Source organism: Bos taurus, chromosome 11 (assembly GCF_002263795.3).
Source record: "Bos taurus isolate L1 Dominette 01449 registration number 42190680 breed Hereford chromosome 11, ARS-UCD2.0, whole genome shotgun sequence".
In the NCBI taxonomy this organism is placed as follows: Eukaryota; Metazoa; Chordata; class Mammalia; order Artiodactyla; family Bovidae; genus Bos; species Bos taurus.
In genome coordinates, this window is record NC_037338.1 from 30,607,503 (window position 1) to 30,625,420 (window position 17,918).

The 17,918-nt window shown below is 40.7% G+C and overlaps 1 non-coding gene across 1 annotated transcript; it reads left to right on the top strand.

Moving 5' to 3' along the window:
- The first annotated feature begins 708 nt into the window (after window positions 1-708).
- On the top strand, window positions 709-780 carry TRNAC-GCA (transfer RNA cysteine (anticodon GCA)). The gene has a single exon. It is a non-coding gene; the product is annotated as a tRNA-Cys (tRNA).
- The last annotated feature ends 17,138 nt before the right edge of the window (window positions 781-17,918 follow it).

Sequence of the window (17,918 nt, forward strand, 5' to 3'; positions counted from 1 at the left end):
ACTTTATTCCTGCCTAGCAGTAGAAAGAAATGTCTGCTCTGAGTTTACCCTGTGGTAATAGCAGTGCCTATCTGATCAGGTTGGGAGGATTCAGGAGGATAATACATTGTAAACTACTTAGTGTGAGCCTAGCACATGGTAAGCACTCAACCAATGCTAGTCATCACTATTATGCAGAAATTACAAGGGACTTCCCTGGAGGTCCAGTGGTTAGGACTCCATGATTTCACTACTGAGGGCCTGAGTTCAATCCCTGGTGGGAACTAAGATCTGAAAAGACACACAGTGTGGCCAAAATTAAAAAAGAAAAAAGAAACATAGGATAGTTGGTGTCTGGGAGGCTCAGGGCATAGTATAATGAATGAAGACGTACAGTTAGGGGTTCAGGGAAGGAAACCCCGAGGCAACTTTCCCCACTTCTAGTAGCTCTTGGGTACAAGTCCTTAAATTGCTGCAGCCAGGGTTCCTTCTGTGAGAGGAGGAGGGACAGATCTACAAGAGAGACATTCTTTGTGGCTGGCTCCTAAAGTGACTAAAGCAGATGTTAAAAGATAGAAAAATTTTACTAAGTAGAAAAAAGAGGGAAAAAAAAACAGAGTGGTGGAATAATTTTTTCTGCTTCTTAACTTTGCCAGGTACTACCTTGTTTATTTTTAGTATCCACCAGGTTAAGTAGAGGGCTTCCCTAGTGGGCTTCCCTGGTGGCTTTCCCTGGTGGCTCAGAGGATAAAGCATCTGCCTGCAATGCAGGAGACCCAGGTTCGATCCCTGGGTTGGGAAGATCCCCTGGAGAAGGAAATGGTAACCCACTCCAGTATTCTTGCCTGGAGAATCCCATGGACAGAGGAGCCTGGCGGGCTACAGTCTGCGGGGTTGCAAAGAGTCGGACACGACTGAGCAAGTTAAGTAGAAGCTCTGTTCAGAAATATTCCTTACTGTGCGCAACCACACACTCTGCAACTCAGAGCAAAACACAGGTCTGTTGTCTAGCATCTGTTCACGGCCCAGGCCATCTCTGGTGTGAGCTGACAGAAAGGTGGTAGGCTCTGAGAGTTGCATACAAGGAGGCTTATCACTGGGCATTTGCTCTCAAGGGGGACATATCAGAAGAAAAAGACAGATTTTGAAAGACTAAGAATAAATTAAAGAATATGAAGTACAAAGTGGAAGTTTGTCAATCAGTGTGCTAAACTAAAATGATTAGGCAGAAAAAAACCTGAAAAACAATTGAGAGCCAACAGTGGTCAGAGACAGACTAAAATAAAATGAGTCAGTTGGAGCAATCTTGGACCTAATTCTGTGAATGCAGCTCATATACTGAATCACTATCCTTAAATACCCTAGAGGATAAACTTCATAGTTTTTATCTGTTTCAATGACTGTGATATTCCAAGTACCTACCTCAGTGCTGAGCACATTGTAGGAGCTTGATAAATATTTGCTAAACACATTTATTTACATGAAAGAATATGACTCAACATAGCTCAAAAAGTAGGGGCAAATCTAGAGACACCTATTATTTAAGAGTATGCATATTTATTTCTCAAGTTAAACACTTTTGATTTACACAGTCTTTTATTGATCTCCCTGATAATTCAGTAATCAGTGTGCATTATGCATCTCACCAGGCTACAAATTCTTCTTGTCCCCAAACTTTAGGCTCCACTCACTTGTTAGACAAATCAGAAAAAGTATTCTAGCTTTGTAGGTTGTGGAGAGAGGCCAAGTTGGCTTTTTCAAAATGTTATATGAAAAAATTATAGCTTGAGTTCACAGGTCAGTAGTAACATATTAATGTAGTATTAATTGTCCTATACTTACTTCAAGGATTGTAAGCTCTAATGGTCAAGGGTAGAAATATGCTCCCTCACCCCTAATGATCTATTGTTAGAGAAACTGCTTTGATAAGACAACCTGTTTAACTCAACCTAAGGCTCTACAGGGTCACTGCATTACTGTCATTCCATTTGTACAAATACAGAGGAAACCTAAAGAATTTCGGTATCTTCTCTGTCACTTCTGGTATGAAAAAGAGACACAAATTGTACTTGTTTGACTAGAATCCTTTAGTTATTTAGGACTTTGAATCATTTCAAAAGCCTCCTGAGAGGTAAACAAATTTCTCTTACACAAAGAGATACTGGCAGCACGAAGTTCAGGTCGGAGTCCATGTAGGAAAGACTCTCCTCAGTTACCACAAGTTTCACTGATTGGCTGTCCACAGCAGCTTGGTTTGCGCTTCCTCAGAGCTCAACTTGGGAACAGTACAGTCATCTGGAGCCATTCTGTACCCAATGACAACCATCTGCTGCCCACATGCACTTTCTACTTGGACAAATAAAAACAATCACCCCACACGAAAACCCATTAATTCATACTTCTTAAAGACACTTAGCCCCACCTTGGAACAGCAACACTCCTGACAGCAATTCTTTGAGAATTAAGAATGGTATTAAGAATGGATCACCTAAAGCAAACCTTGGAAGTATTTAGAATGTCTGTGCATTTTCACAAGAAAAATACTCCTGGTTGCTTTTCTGTAGACTTTTATCTTCCCATATGTTTATAATTGGATTATTCAAACAAATGTACAAAGAGTGAACAATTATTTACAAGAGCCTTAGCTTATAGCATGAAGTTTTGACCATAGAGATACGGGTTTAGATTAAGATGTGGCGAGAATACACAGAAGAACTATACAAAAAAAACTCTTAATGACTTGAATAACCACAAAGGTGTGATCACTCACCTAGAGCCAGACATCCTGGAGTTGAAATCAAGTGGGCCTTAGGAAGCAATACTACAAAGATAGTGGAGGTGATGGAATTCCAGCTGAGCTATTTCAAATCTTAAAAGATGATGCTGTTAAAGGGCTGCACTCAGTGTGCCAGCAAATTTGGAAAACTCAGCAGTGGCCACAGGACTGGAAAAGGTCAGTTTTCATTCAATCACAAAGAAGGGCAATGCCAAAGAATGTTTAAACTATTGTACAATTGTGCTTATTTTGCATGCTAGGAAAGTAATGCTCAAAATTCTTCAGGCAAGGCTTCAACAGTAAATGAACTTAGAACTTTCAGATGTAAAAGCTGGATTTAGAAAAGGCAGAGGAACCAGAGAGCAAATTGCCAACATCCATTGGCTCATAGAGAAAGCAAGGGAATTTCAGAAAAACAACTCCTTCTGTTTCATTAAAGTGAAAGTGAAGTCGCTCAGTCGTGTCCAGCTCTTTGCAACCCCACAGACTGTAGCCTACCAGGCTCCTTGGTCCATGGGATTTTCCAGGCAAGAACACTGGAGTGGGTTGCCATTTTCTTCTCCAGGAGATCTTCCCGACCCAGAGATTGAACCTGGGTCTCCTGCATTGTAGACAGACGCTTTACCGCTAAACTCTTTGTGTGGATCACAACAAACTGTGGAAAATTCTTAAAGAAATGGGAATACAAGACTAACTACCTTACCTGTCTCCTAAGAAACCTTTACGCAAGTCAAGAAGCAACAGTTAGAACCAGACATGGAACATCAAACTGGTTCCAAATTGGGAAAGGAGTACATCAAGGCTGTATATTGTCACCGTGCTTATTTAACTTCCATGCAGAGTACATCATGTGAAATGCTGGGCTGGATGAATCACAAGCTGGGATCAAGATTGCCAGGAGAAATATAAATAACCTCAGATATGCACATAATACCACCCTAATGGCAGAAAGCAAGAAGAACTAAAGAACCTCTTGATGGATGTGAAAGAGGAGAATGAAAAGGTTGGTTTAAAACTCAATGTTCAAAAAACTAAGATCATGGCATACAGTCCCATCACTTCATGGTAAATGGAAATAGTGGCAGACTTTATTTTCTTGGGCTCCAAAATCACTGCAGACCGTGACTGTAACAATGAAATTAAAAGAAGCTTGCTCCTTGGAAGAAAAGCTATGACAAACCTAGACAGCATATTAAAAAGCAGAGGTGTCAATTTGCTGACAAAGATCTGTATAGCCAAAGCTATGATTTTTCCAATAGTCATGTACAGATGTGAGAGTTGGACCATAAACAAGGCTGAACACTGAAAAATTGATGCTTTTAAACTGTGGTGCTGGAGAAGACTTCTGAGAGTCCCTTGGACAGCAAGGAGATCAAACCAGTTAATACTAAAAAAAAAAAAATCAACCCAGAATACTCATTGGAAGGACTGATGCTGAAGCTGAAGCTCCAAAACTTTGGCCACCTGATACGAAGAGCCAACTCATTGAAAAAAACCCTGAGGCTAGGAAAGATTAAAGACAAAAGGAGAAGGGGACAACAGAGGGTGAGATGGTTGGATGGCATCGCTGACTCAATGGACATAAGTTTGAGCAAACTCCAGGAGATAGTGAAAGGGAAGCCTGATGTGCTGCAGTCCATGGGGGTCACAAAGAGTTGGACACGAGTCAGTGACTGAACAACAATGTACTGGTTTAAAAGCATGATTTGTTATAATCTTATCATTCTTTACATTCATAACAAGTTTGCTTATCCTCATAGTTAATCCACTTTAAGTATCAGGGATCTGGGAATGGTAGATAGAAGAAGTGAACTGAAATCCTTCATTCAACAAGTTTTACTGTGCTCACTATTTGTTGGCCTGGGATATATAGCAGTGGGATATAGGGGTGATTTTCTATTTATTGAAGTTAGATCCTGTGAGTTTTTCACTTTTTTCTTCCTTCAGAAAAGTACTTATATCTATGTGTCTATCAATTAAGTTTTACCATAGTCTGCAGCATTATATCAACCTGCACTATAATTATTTTTAAGGGCAGAGTTTTATCATTTTTATATTTTATGTATTATAAATCTTGGACAGTTGGCCTAGGGCAAATGTATTTAGTTCTCTTTTCAGTCTAAGATTATTTTATCAAAACAATTAAAGTCAGGAAAACACCTACTTTGAGAATCAATGTTACTGTTGTCACAGTAGTATACAAGTTGCCACCTCAACACTACTGATGAAATAAATGACAATGGTTAAGTAGTTGCCAGATTCCCAGAATTGTAGAAGCCTGGGAATTGCTTAAACAAAAAGGTGAGAAAGCCCCAGCATAAAAAAAAAAAAAGAACAACAAAGGCAAGGCAAAGGTTTAGTTTTGGCACTGCCCGGCCTTTGAGAAATCACTCTAGAGGGCAAAGGGCACTAGGGTGATTACTGCTTTAAAATTAAAAGTCACCCTGAAACACTATGAAGGGGGGATGAGGGACAACCTTCATTATACACACACATAGAGCAACCTAGATAGCATATTCAAAAAGCAAAGATATTACTTTGCCAACAAAGTTTCGTCCAATCAAGGCTGTGGTTTTTCCTGTGGTCATGTATGGATGAGAGTTGGACTCTGAAGAAGGCTGAGTGCTGAAGAATTGATGCTTTTGAACTGTGGTGTTGGAGAAGACTCTTGAGAGTCCCTTGGACTGCAAGGAGATCCAACCAGTTCATTCTGGAGGAGATTAGCCCCAGGATTTCTTTGGAAGGAATGGTGCTAAAGCTGAAAGTCTAGTACTTTGGCCACCTCATGCGAAGAGTTGACTCATTGGAAAAGACTCATGCTGGGAGGGATTGGGGGCAGGAGGAGAAGGGGACGACAGAGGATGAGATAGCTGGATGGCATCACCAACTCGATGGATGTGAGTTTGAGTGAACTCCGGGAGCTGGTGATGGACAGGGAGGCCTGGCGTGCTGCGATTCATGGGGTTGCAAAGAGTCGGACACGACTGAGTGACTGAACTGAACTGAGAGATACATGTATACATATGCTTATATGCCTACATATGTATGTATATACATAGATACACATGTAAACACACATATATGTATATATTATATAAAATAGTGTATGTTTGAGGGAAAGTAATGGGGAGAAGTCCAGCAGTCAAAGAGAAACTCTGTGAATCTCCTCCTACTCCAGAATTTTGAAAACTTCTACTTGGCTTTTGAAGAATGCGCCTCAGTGAAGGGGAGAGCAGTGAGGAAGAATTCACACCTGCTAAACCTGTTTTGTTTTTTCCTTTCTTTTACTTTGCCTACTACTGAGCAGCAGAATGGGCTAGGAATTCTTTTTGGACATAGGGAATTTAGTCCCTGCTACTACTGGAAAGTTAGTCATTTTGGAGTCTGAAGTTTGGGTGCAGAGTTGGGGGGAATACCTGGGGTTTTCCTTATGCCAACTATTAAAATGGAAGTTTCACTTCAAAGCTATAAACCTCGCAGAAAGGTCAGCACAAGTTGGTCCTTAAAAAATATTGTTAATTGAATAAATGTGTGAATTAAAGGATCAGTGAATGAGATCAATGAGTAATAACTGTTTTCTCTATGTGGTGGAGAATACAGAAAAATATAAGACATAATTGCTGCCTTTAGGATGCTTTATAATCAGATAGAGACACAAAGTTAGTCATAAAGTAGTTGGAGGACAATATGCAATAGTGGCAATAAAACCACTATTGTTTCGGCAAAACAATCTTGAAAGCTAGCTTATGAGTGGTTCAGCCTATAATGTTCTTAAGTGGTTTGGAAAACAGAGATGATGCTGAAAGTGAAAGTGAAGGTGGCTCAATCATGACCTATGCTTTGCAACCCAATGGAATTCTCCAGGCCAGAATACTGGAGTGGGTAGCCTTTCCCTTCTCCAGGGGATCTTCCCAACCCAGGGATCAAACCCAGGTCTCCTGCATTGCAGGATGATGCTGAGCTGGGGCTTAAATAATTAATAAGGTTTAAATAACTGCTTGCTTATCAATCCTCCTACTCCATTGGTATCTTAGGGGTTCTGAGGTATATTCTCGAAACTTCTTGGGCTGGTTCCAATAATTTAAATTTTTAAGGATGTGTTAAATTCATCTGTCAGATCTACTTGCAAGTGCAGCACGATTTTCGTTAAGAGCAGAGGAAGGAAGACAAAGAATGATTTTGTAAAACGGGTGTAGTGTCCATATATTTGGAGCTCCAACCCCGTATGTGAAATTGGGATTCCATAGAAAAACCTCTGCTCAGTGCACACTTGGACCCTGTCTGATACAGATTTCATGGCCCACTTCTCACTTGTCACAAGCAATGTGTCATTGACTGTACAGCTGACTCCTGTTCTTTGCTTTAATTAGTACTTCAAGAAACTGTTCAGAGAGATCTTTGTTGACAACTTAAAGACTGATTTGGGCTGCAAACTTCTCTCCTCTGTAGCTTCAAGTCAAAAACTCAGTGGATCAAATGGATAAAAGCCCTTTTGTCTAAACTGAATGGAGTGAGGCTGTACATTTGAACAGTGAGGGACTCCACAGCTTCTCAGAGAGGTTTTGTGATGCCCTCCTACTAATGCTGCCATGCCTGTGCCTACCTATGCTTTCCCAGTTTTGCTTAATATTGTGTTTTGCAGAAATGATGTTTGGATGGCAAAACATTTTTCTTTTTAACTTTGCTGGCCTTTCACTGCTTTCTTCTTATCTTGTTCTTAAATCAGATTGTAGACAGAAATGTGCGTTTGTTTATTATGCCAAGAACAGGTTTTGCTGAATTTAATGGGAAAATGTGGTCTCTAGGATTTTTGGAAGACATTGACAAGTGTCCTGAAATGAAAGCAGCACACAGCACAAGTCTCTCCTGAAGCTCTTCATGTTTTGCATTACTCTTACGAAAAAAACAAAAAGAGGACAAACTTTTTATTGAAAAAACAAAACAGCTACAGAAAAACACATAAAACAAATATATAGCTTAATGAGTTATTACAAGGTAAACGCTTGTGTAACCACAATTCAAGCCAAGAAATATTGATAAAACTCTGCCAATTCCAACCCCCACCAAAGCCCCTCCATATACCCTTGCTAATAATAACCTCCCCTCCCAACAAAAGTGGCCAATATTCTGAGTATTAAAGCAATGTTTTCTTTCTTTACTGTATCATCACTCAAGTCTTAAAAGACATCCAAGTGTACATTCCTGGACCATTATTTAGTCTTATCTGCTGAGAAATTTTCTTCTTTTAAGTCTCTTTTAATCTATAGGGTCCTCCTCCAATCCTTTCCTTTACACCCTATCTGTTAAGGAACCCAGATCACTTAACCTGTACACTCACTTACACTCTAAACATTACTGACTGTACACCCATGGTTCAACAAGGTTTTGTCTTCTTCATTTCCCTTATATTGGCTACTGGATCCAGAGACATGATTAGATTCAAGCTTTCTTTGGGAAGACTAGGTGCTATGGTCTGAAGATTTGTGTCTCGCTCCCCAAATTCATATGTTGAAATTCTAACCCCCTAAAATGATGGTATTGACAGATGAAGCTTTAGGAAGGTGATTAGGTCAAGGGAGGAAACCTTCATGAGTGGAATTATAACTTCTAAAAGAGATCCCACAGAGCTCCCTAGTCCCTTCCACCACATGAAAGCACAACAGTAAGTCCGTGACCCAGAAATTGGCCCTCACCCACCACACTGACAGCCTCTAGAACTGTGAGAGCTAAATTTCTGACGTTTATAAGCCACCCAGTCTATGATATTTTGTTACAGTACCCTAGTGGACTAAGACAATACGTGATGACATTTTCTTTCACAGGAAGGCACATACTGTTCATGGGGCTCTCAAGGCAAGAATATTGAAGTGGTTTGCCATTCCCTTTTCCAGTGGGCTACATTTTGTCAGAACTCTCCACCTTGACCCATCCGTCTTGGGTGGCTCTACACAGCATGGCTCATAGTTTCATTGATTTAGACAAGACTGTGGTCCATATGATTAGATTGGTTAGTTTTCTGTGATTGTGATTTTCAGTCTGTCTGCCCTCTGTTGGAGAAGGATAAGAGGCCTACAGAAGCTTCCTGATGGGAGAGACTGACTGAGGGTGAAACTAGGTCTTGTTCTGGTGGGTGGGGCCATGCTCAGTAAATCTTTAATCCAATTTTCTATTGATGGGTGGGGCTGTGTTCCCTCCCTGCTATTTCAGTTCAGTTCAGTTCAGTTCAGTCGCTCAGTTGTGTCTGAATCTTTGCGACCCCGTGAATCACAGCACACCAGGCCTCCCTGTCCATCACCAACTCCTGGAGTTCACTCAAACTCATGTCCATCGAGTCGGTGACGCCATCCAGCCATCACATCCTCTGTCGTCCCCTTCTCCTCCAGCCCCCAATCCCTCCCAGCATTAGGGTCTTTTCCAGTGAGTCAGCTCTTCACATCAGGTGGCCAAAGTATTGGAGTTTCAGCTTTAGCATCAGTCCTTCCAACGAACACCCAGGACTGATCTCCTTTAGAATGGACTGGTTGGATCTCCTTGCAGTCCAAGGGACTCTCAAGAGTCTTCTCCAACACCACAGTTCAAAAGCATCAATTCTTTGGTGCTCAGCTTTCTTCACAGTCCAACTCTCACATCCGTACATGACTACTGGAAAAACCATAGCCTTGACTAGACGAACCTTTGTTGGCAAAGTAATGTCTCTGCTTATCTAGGTCGGTTATAACTTTCCTTCCAAGGAGTAAGCGTCTTCCAACTTCATGGCTGCAGTCACCATCTGCAGTGATTTTGGAGTCCAAAAAAAAAAAAGTCTGACACTGTTTCCACTGTTTCCCCATCTATTTCCCATGAAGTGATGGGACCAAATGTCATGATCTTCATTTTCTGAATGTTGAGCTTTAAGCCAAATTTTTCACTCTCCTCTTTCACTTTCATCAAGAGGCTTTTTAGTTCCTCTTCACTTTCTACCATAAGGGTGGTGTCATCTGCATATCTGAGGTGATTGATATTTCTTCCGGCAATCTTAATTCCAGCTTGTGCTTTTTCCAGCCCAGTGTTTCTCATGATGTACTCTGCATGTAAGTTAAATAGGCAGGGTGACAATATACAGCCTTGACGAACTCCTTTTCCTATTTGGAACCAGTCTGTTCCATGTCCAGTTCTAACTGTTGTTTCCTGACCTGCATACAGGTTTCTCAAGAGGCAGCTCAGGTGGTCTGGTATTCCCATCTCTTTCAAAAATTTCCACAGTTTATTGTGATCCACACAGTCAAAGGCTTTGGCATAGTCAATAAAGCAGAAATAGATGTTTTTTGGAACTCTCTTGCTTTTTCGATGATCCAGTGGATGTTGGTAATTTGATCTCTGGTTCCTCTGCCTTTTCTAAAACCAGCTTGAACATCAGGAAGTTCATGATTCACGTATTGCTGAAGCCTGACTTGGAGAATTTTAAGCATTATTTTACTAGTGTGTGAGATGAGTGCAATTGTGTGGTAGTTTGAGTATTCTTTGGCATTGCCTTTCTTTGGGATTGGAATGAAAACTGACCTTTTCCAGTCCTGTGGCCACTGCTGAGTTTTCCAAATTTGCTGGCGTATTGAGTGCAGCACTTTTATAGCATCATCTTTCAGGATTTGAAATAGCTCAACTGGAATTCCATCGCCTCCACTAGCTTTGTTCGAAGCTTTCTTTTTTTTAAATTTATTTATTTTAATTGGAGGCTTTACTTTACAATATTATATGGGTTTTGCCATACATCAACATGAATCCACCACAGGTGTACACATGTTCCCAATGCTGAACCCCCCCTCCCACCTCCCTTTCTGTACCATCCCTCTGGGTCATCCCAGTGCACCAGCCCCAAGCATCCTGTATCCTGCATCGAACCTGGACTGGCGATTCGTTTCTTATATGATATTATACATGTTTCAGTGCCATTCTCCCAAATCATCCCACCATCTCCCTCTCCCACAGAGTCCAAAAGATTGTTTTATACATCTGTGTCTCTTTTGCTATCTCGCATACAAGGTTATTGTTACCATCTTTCTAAAGTCCATATATATGCATTAGTATACTGTATTGGTGTTTTTCTTTCTGGGTTACTTCACTCTGTATAATAGGCTCCAGTTTCATCCACCTCATTAGAACTGATTCAAATGTATTGTTTTTAATGGCTGAGTAATACTCCATTGTGTATATGTACTACAGCTTTCTTATCCATTCATCAGGCTGATGGACACCTAGGTTGCTTCCATGTACTGGCTATTATAAACAGTGCTGCGATGAACATTGGGGTACACGTGTCTCTTTCAATTCTGGTTTCCTCAGTGTGTATGCCCAGCAGTGGGATTGCTGGGTTATAAGGCAGTTCTATTTCCAGTTTTTTAAGGAATCTCCACACTGTTCTCCATAGTGGCTGCACTAGTTTGCATTCCCACCAACAGTGTAAGAGGGTTCCCTTTTCTCCACACCCTCTCCAACATTTATTTCTTGTAGATGCTTTCTAAGGCCCACTTGACTTCACATTCCAGGATGTCTGGCTCTAGGTGAGTGATCACACCATCGTGATTATCTGGGTCGTGAACCTTTTTTTTTGTACAGTTCTTCTGTGTATTCTTGCCACCTCTTCTTAATATCTTCTGCTTCTGTTAGGTCCATACCATTTCTGTCCTTTATTGAGCCCATCTTTGCATGAAATGTTCCCTTGGTATCTCTAATTTTCTTGAAGAGATCTCTAGTCTTTCCCATTCTGTTGTTTTCCTCTATTTCTTTGCATTGATCACTGAGGAAGGCTTTCTTATCTTTCCTCACTGTTCTTTGAAACTCTGCATTCAGATGCTTATATCTTTCCTTTTCTCCTTTGCTTTTCGATTCTCTTCTTTTCACAGCTATTTGTAAGGCCTCTTCAGACAGCCATTTCACTTTTTTGCATTTCTTTTCCATGGGGATGGCCTTGATTCCTCTCTCCTGTACAATGTCACAAACCTCCGTCCATAGTTCATCAGGCACTCTGTCTATCAGATCTAGTCCCTTAAAGCTATTTCTCACTTCCACTGTATAATCATAAGGGATTTGATTTAGGTCATACCTGAATGGTCTAGTGGTTTTCCCCACTTTCTTCAATTTAAGTCTGAATTTGGCTATTTACCTGGGGCCAAACTCTGGTGGAGGTAATGAAGGTAATGGTGACCTCTTTCAAAAGATCCCACACATTTACTGCTACAGTCAGTGTCCCCAACCCTGCAGCAGGCCGCCACCAACCTACGCCTCCACTGGAGACTCCTGGACACTCACAGGCAAGTCTGGGTCAGACTCTTGTGGGGTCACTGCTCCTTTCTCCTGGGTCCTAGTGCACAATGTTCTGTTTGTGCCCTCCAAGAGTCTTTTTCCCAGTCCTGTGTAAGTTCTGGCAGCTCTATGGTGGGGTTAATGACAACCTTCTCCAAGAGGGCTTATGCCATACCCAAGTCTGCTGCACCCAGAGCCCCTGTCCCACTGCTGACCCATACCTCCACAGGAGATGCTCAGACACAGTTCTGTCTCAGTCTCTGAGGGGGTCCCTGGGTCCTGGTGTGCACAAGGTTTGTTTGAGCCCTCTTAGAGTCTCTGGTGGGAATGGGGTTTGATTCTAAATGTGAATTCGCCCCTTCTACCATCTTGCTGGGGTCCGTCTAGTCAGTTATGGTTTTTCCAGTAGTCATGTATGGATGTGAGAGTTGGACTATAAAGAAAGCTGAGCACCAAAGAATTAATGCTTTTGAAATGTGGTATTGGAGAAGACTCTTGAGAGTCCCTTGGACTGCAAGGAGATCCAACCAGTCCATCCTAAAGGAGATCAGTACTGAGTGTTCATTGGAAGGACTGATGTTGAAGCTGAAACTCTAATACTTTGGCCACTTGATGTGAAGAGCTGACTCATTTGAAAAGACCCTGAGGCTGGGAAAGATTGAAGGCAGAAGAAGAAGGGGACAACAGAGGATGAGATGGTTGGAAGGCATCACCGACTTAATGGACATGAGTTTGGGTAAACTCCAGGAGCTGGTGATGGACAGGGAGACCTGGCATGCTGCAGTCCATGGGGTTGCAAAGAACTGGACATGACTGAATGACTAAACTGAACTAAACTAGGAGTTTAGTTAGCTCTTGTTAGCTTGTTAGCTCTTGTCTTGTTAGCTCTCCTTGTGTGATGTCAGCAATGTGTTGATACTCAGTGACTATACCCATTTATTTGTTGAGGGTTGAAAAATGGTGATACTCTGAATCTGTTATTTCTTTTTAGATTATATAAAATGCCTTTATAAAAAGATGGTTCTCCTCATTTACCTTTTAAGTAACACAGTGGTACTGTTCATATAGGAAAAGAAAGATAAATAGTTGTTTTTGTCAATTTTCAAGACAGGGAATTACTTTCCAATCAACCCTTAAAGGAGACAACTTTAATAGAAATGAAAAATTATAATTTTATTGTAAATTTGTGATTGTCTTAAAATTGTAATTGTCCTATTTTTTTCTTTAGTTTGGCTACTAGGCCTTTGGGTATGACCTTGGTAAGTCTTAATAACTTCCTCACTATCTGGTATAACAAGGCGTTTGACATTTATCCAGTATATTTACTGCCTACTGTAGGTTGAGTTGGGCTTCCCAGGTGGTGCTAGTGGTAAAGAACCCACCTGCCAATTCAGGAGATCTATTCCTGGGTCAAGAAGATCCCCTGAAGGAGGACACGGCAACCCACTCCAGTATTTTTGCCTGGAGAATCCCATGGGCAGAGGAGCCTGGCGGGCTACAGTCTATGGCTGCAAAGAGTTGGACACGAATGAAGCGACTTAGCATGCACACGTGCAATAGGTTGAATTGTAAACCACCACTGCCCCACACCCCAAATTTATATGTTGAAGTCCTAACCACACATACTCCACACCCAGTACCTCAGAATGTGACTCTATTTGGATGTAGGGGCTTTATAGGGGTGATTAAGTTAAAGTGAGTTCATTCAAGTAGACCCTAATCTACTGTGACTGTGTCCTTATGAAAAATAGGGGAAATTTGGACACACAGATACATGCAAGGAGAAGATAATGTGAAGAAATAAGGGAAAGATGGCCATCCACAAGCCAAGAAGAGAGGCCTGGAATAGATCCTTCCCTCTAGATCCTCAGAACGAACCAGTCCTGCCAATACCTTGATTTTTGATTTCTAGCCTCCAGAACTGTGAGACAATAAATTTCTGTCATTGAAGTCACTCAGTTGTGGCATTTTGTTGCAGCAGTCCTGCTGCTGCTGCTGCTACTGCAGCAGCAGCGGAACCATTTCCCTAAGAATCTTGGGCTTCTTTTAGGAGAAATGATATTTTCAAGACCACAGTCTGGTTTCTAGAAACACTCATGACTACAGGGTTTGTCTAGAAAAGGAAATGGCAAGACAACCAGTATTCTTGCCTGGGAAATCCCATGGACAGAGTAACCTGGCAGGCTACAGTCCATGGGGTCACAAAAGACTCAGACATGACTTAGCAACTAAACAAACAACAGGATTTGTCACTGTTTTATGACCTCTTCAATAGATGAAGACATGAAAACGTAAAAAGAAAATTAAAAAAAAAAAAACAACTTTTCTAGTATAAGACAATACACAGCTATGGAAAAACATACATTTTAAACATAATATTTCTAAGTTAATACTGATATTTTTAACTCAAATTCAGGACAATAGGCTTTTTATGTAACCCCTCCTATATTTAGTCTTCCACACTGGAAATCCTGGTACTCAAGGGCAAAGGGTAAAACAGAATTTGAATATTCTATAACTGCTGTTCATGTTACCCTGTATTATACACATCACAGGCTCAGAAAAATACAAATAGAATTCCTGAGAACAGACAAAAATTTTTCCCATATTCCTCTCCCATTCTCCTCCCAGTTTTAATAATTGTACTGTATCTACACTGTCATAGAGCCATTACATACCCTACTCTCCCTTTTAATCCTTATATAATCTTAGTCCTACATGTAATTATTTAATTATTTATGTAATTATTTATTTAATGCTCATGAGCAGGCCTAATAGAAGTGTCTCTTTAGTAATTTTGATTATTAAATTTATTGTCTAATAGACTCCTTAGAGGGGAGATGAGAATTGATATTCCCAGAGTGCTTGATGTTGATAAACTCTTATCTGTGCTTTTCATACTTGGTGGTAAGCTTTGCAGCTTATCCTGATTCACATTTGTTTTCTCTGAGTGCCTTAGAGCTCCCTGGTGGCTCAGACAGTAAGGCATCTGCCTACAATGCAGGAAACCCAGGTTCAGTCCCTGGGTAGGGAAGACCTCCTGGAGAAGGAAATGTCAACCCACTCCAGTATTCTTGCTTGGAAAATCCCATGGACGGAGGAGCCTGGTAGGTCACAGTCCATGAGGTTGCAAAGAGTTGGACATGACTGAGCAACTTCACTTTCACTTTCAAATACATTACTCCACTTCTGTCTGGCATAAAGTGTTGACAAGTTTGATGATAATCTCATTGTGTTTGTCATATAAATCACACATTCCTTTTGCCTAGATACCTAAAAGTTTTTTTTTTTTTCCTTTTTTCTTTAAAAGTCCAATAATTTTATAAAACTATGTCTTGGGATTGTCCTGGTGAATATTCTCAGGTACACAGTGTAATCTTTCAACATGTAATTTAAGTTATTTTTTCTTTTTTATTTCAGCAAAGTTTTCTTGAATTATGTTTTTTTTAGTATTTGATTTGTTCTTTCACTTTGATTTCTTTTTTGAGGACTTCCTACTATCTATGTGTTGAATCTTCTTTGCCTTTAATTTGTCACTCTATCTTAAATTGTTTCTAAATCTTTTAACTTCTTTTTCATTTTAAAAATTCTTGCTCTTTTTATCTTTTATTTCTCTTAAGATATTATTTATATGTTCTCATGTATTCTTTTTAGTTAAGACTTCATTTCTAAAATGATTTTCCTTTTATTTTTATTATAAGTTTAAGATAAAATGTGATTTTTTTAAATGTCAGTATCTTGTAGATTATTTTTTTTAATGCTTTTTAGATTATTGTGAAATTAAAGATTATGGTCTTGGGACTTCTCTGGTGGTCCAGTGGTTAAGAATTTGCCTTGCAGTGCAGAGCACATGAGTTTGATCCCTGATCAGTCAGTTCAGCCGTTCAGTTGTGTCCGACTCTTTGTGACCCCATGGACTGCAGCATGCCAGGCTTGTCTGTCCATCACCAACTCCTGGAGCTTGCTCAAACTCATGTCCATGAAGTCACCAATGCCATCCAGCTGTCTCATCCTCTATTGTCCCCTTCTCCTCCTGCCTTCAATCTTTCCCAGCATCAGGGTCTTTTCCAATGAGTCAGAAAAACTAATCAGGGAAATGATATCTCACACTCATTGGGGTAACTAAGCACATGTGCTACAACTACCGAACCTGCAAGCCACAACTAGAGAGTCCATGTGCCGCAACAAAAAGACCCCACATGATGCAATGAAGATACCATGTGCCACAAATAAGACCAGAGGCAGCCAAATAAATAAATAAGGACTGAAGCCTGAATGCTGTAGGGTCCATGAGCCACAATTAATGAGTCCCTATGCCATAACTACTGAAGCCTAAGTACCCTAAAGCCAGCAAATTGCAACCACAGAGCCTGCATGCTGCAATTACTGAAGTCCATGTGCCTAGAATCTGTGTTCCACAAAAACAGAAGTCAATACAATGAGAAGCCCGTGCACCACAGCTGGAGAGTGGTGCCCACTCCCTGTATCTAGAGAAAGTTCGCAGGCAGCAACAAAGAGTCAGAGCGGCCAAAAATAAATAAATTGAAAAAAATAAATATAGCAGTATCATGTCAAAAAAAGGGTTATGATCTTGAGGCATTCTGTGAACACATGTTTGTGATGTGCTTTCATCATTTGAAGTGATGTCATTCTGCTTCTTAGCTCTCCACTCTCCTTTTTTAGTATGTGTGTGATAGTCACTCAGTCGTGTCCAACTCACAACCCCATGGACTGTAGCCCATCAGGCTCCTCTGTCCATAGGATTTTCCAGGCAAGAATGTTGGAGAGGGTTGCCACTGCCTCCTCCAGGAGATCTTCCCAACCTAGGGATCAGAGAAGCACCATTGTTGTTGTTGTTGTTGTTTTAGTATTGTAACTGATTTATTGTCCATTTTTATGTAAAAAGAGATTTCTGAATTTTAAGAACGAGGCATGGTTCAGGGTAGCTTTGCTAACTTCACAGAGCTCCCTCTTTTGTTTCCATGAAGTGTTAAAAAATTAACTTCTTGCTGTCTGAGATTTCTTAGCTGTGGATCTTCTCTCTCCTTTGTCTATATTGTCTTTATCCTGACCAATTTTGATTCTACTCTCAGAAGTCTTGGTCAGGTTCTATTATGGAAGGGAGCCTTAGCTGGTAGCTTCATGAGTTTATTGTTCTAGTCCCTTCTACCCTCCCTGTAGGCCTCTCATATTCATCTGCTAAGGGAAATACCTCAGCTGCTATTCTGAAAATAAATTTTTGCCTTTCCAGTAAATATCTATTCACAGTTTTCAGGTTCATCCGAGGTCCTACTGCTTTCCTCTGCTTTCTCCCACACAAATGGAAGGTCTTGTGAATTTTGGTGACTTGTTTTCTCTTTTTAAAATTTATTTATTTTTTTGGTTGCACTGGGTCTTAGTTGCTGGGCACGGGATTTCTCTAGTTGTGGTAAGCAAGGACTATTCTTCATTGTGGTACACAGGCTTCTCATTGTGGTGGCTTCTCTCTAGAGCCTACCTAGCGCAGGCTCTAGGCACAGAGGCTTCAGTAGTCTTGGTGCACGGGCTTAGTTGCTCTGTGGCATGTGGAATCTTCCTGGACCAGGAATTGAATCCTCGTCCCCTCGTCTATTGGCAAGCAGACTCTTATCCACTGTACCACCAGGGAAGTCTCAGTTTTATGGGGATACCTTATCACCTAATTTTACGGGAAATGCTACCTAATGACTCTAGTGTTATATGCGGATTTGAAAAGATTAAAAAACTATGTCACTATTGCCATCATCCTAGAATTTTCTCAATCCTAAAAGATTTTTAAATGTATACTTAAAGCACAACAACATTGTCCAGCAAACAGTCCATAAGAAGATGGCTTCCTGACCCAGCAGGTCACATCAGAGATCTT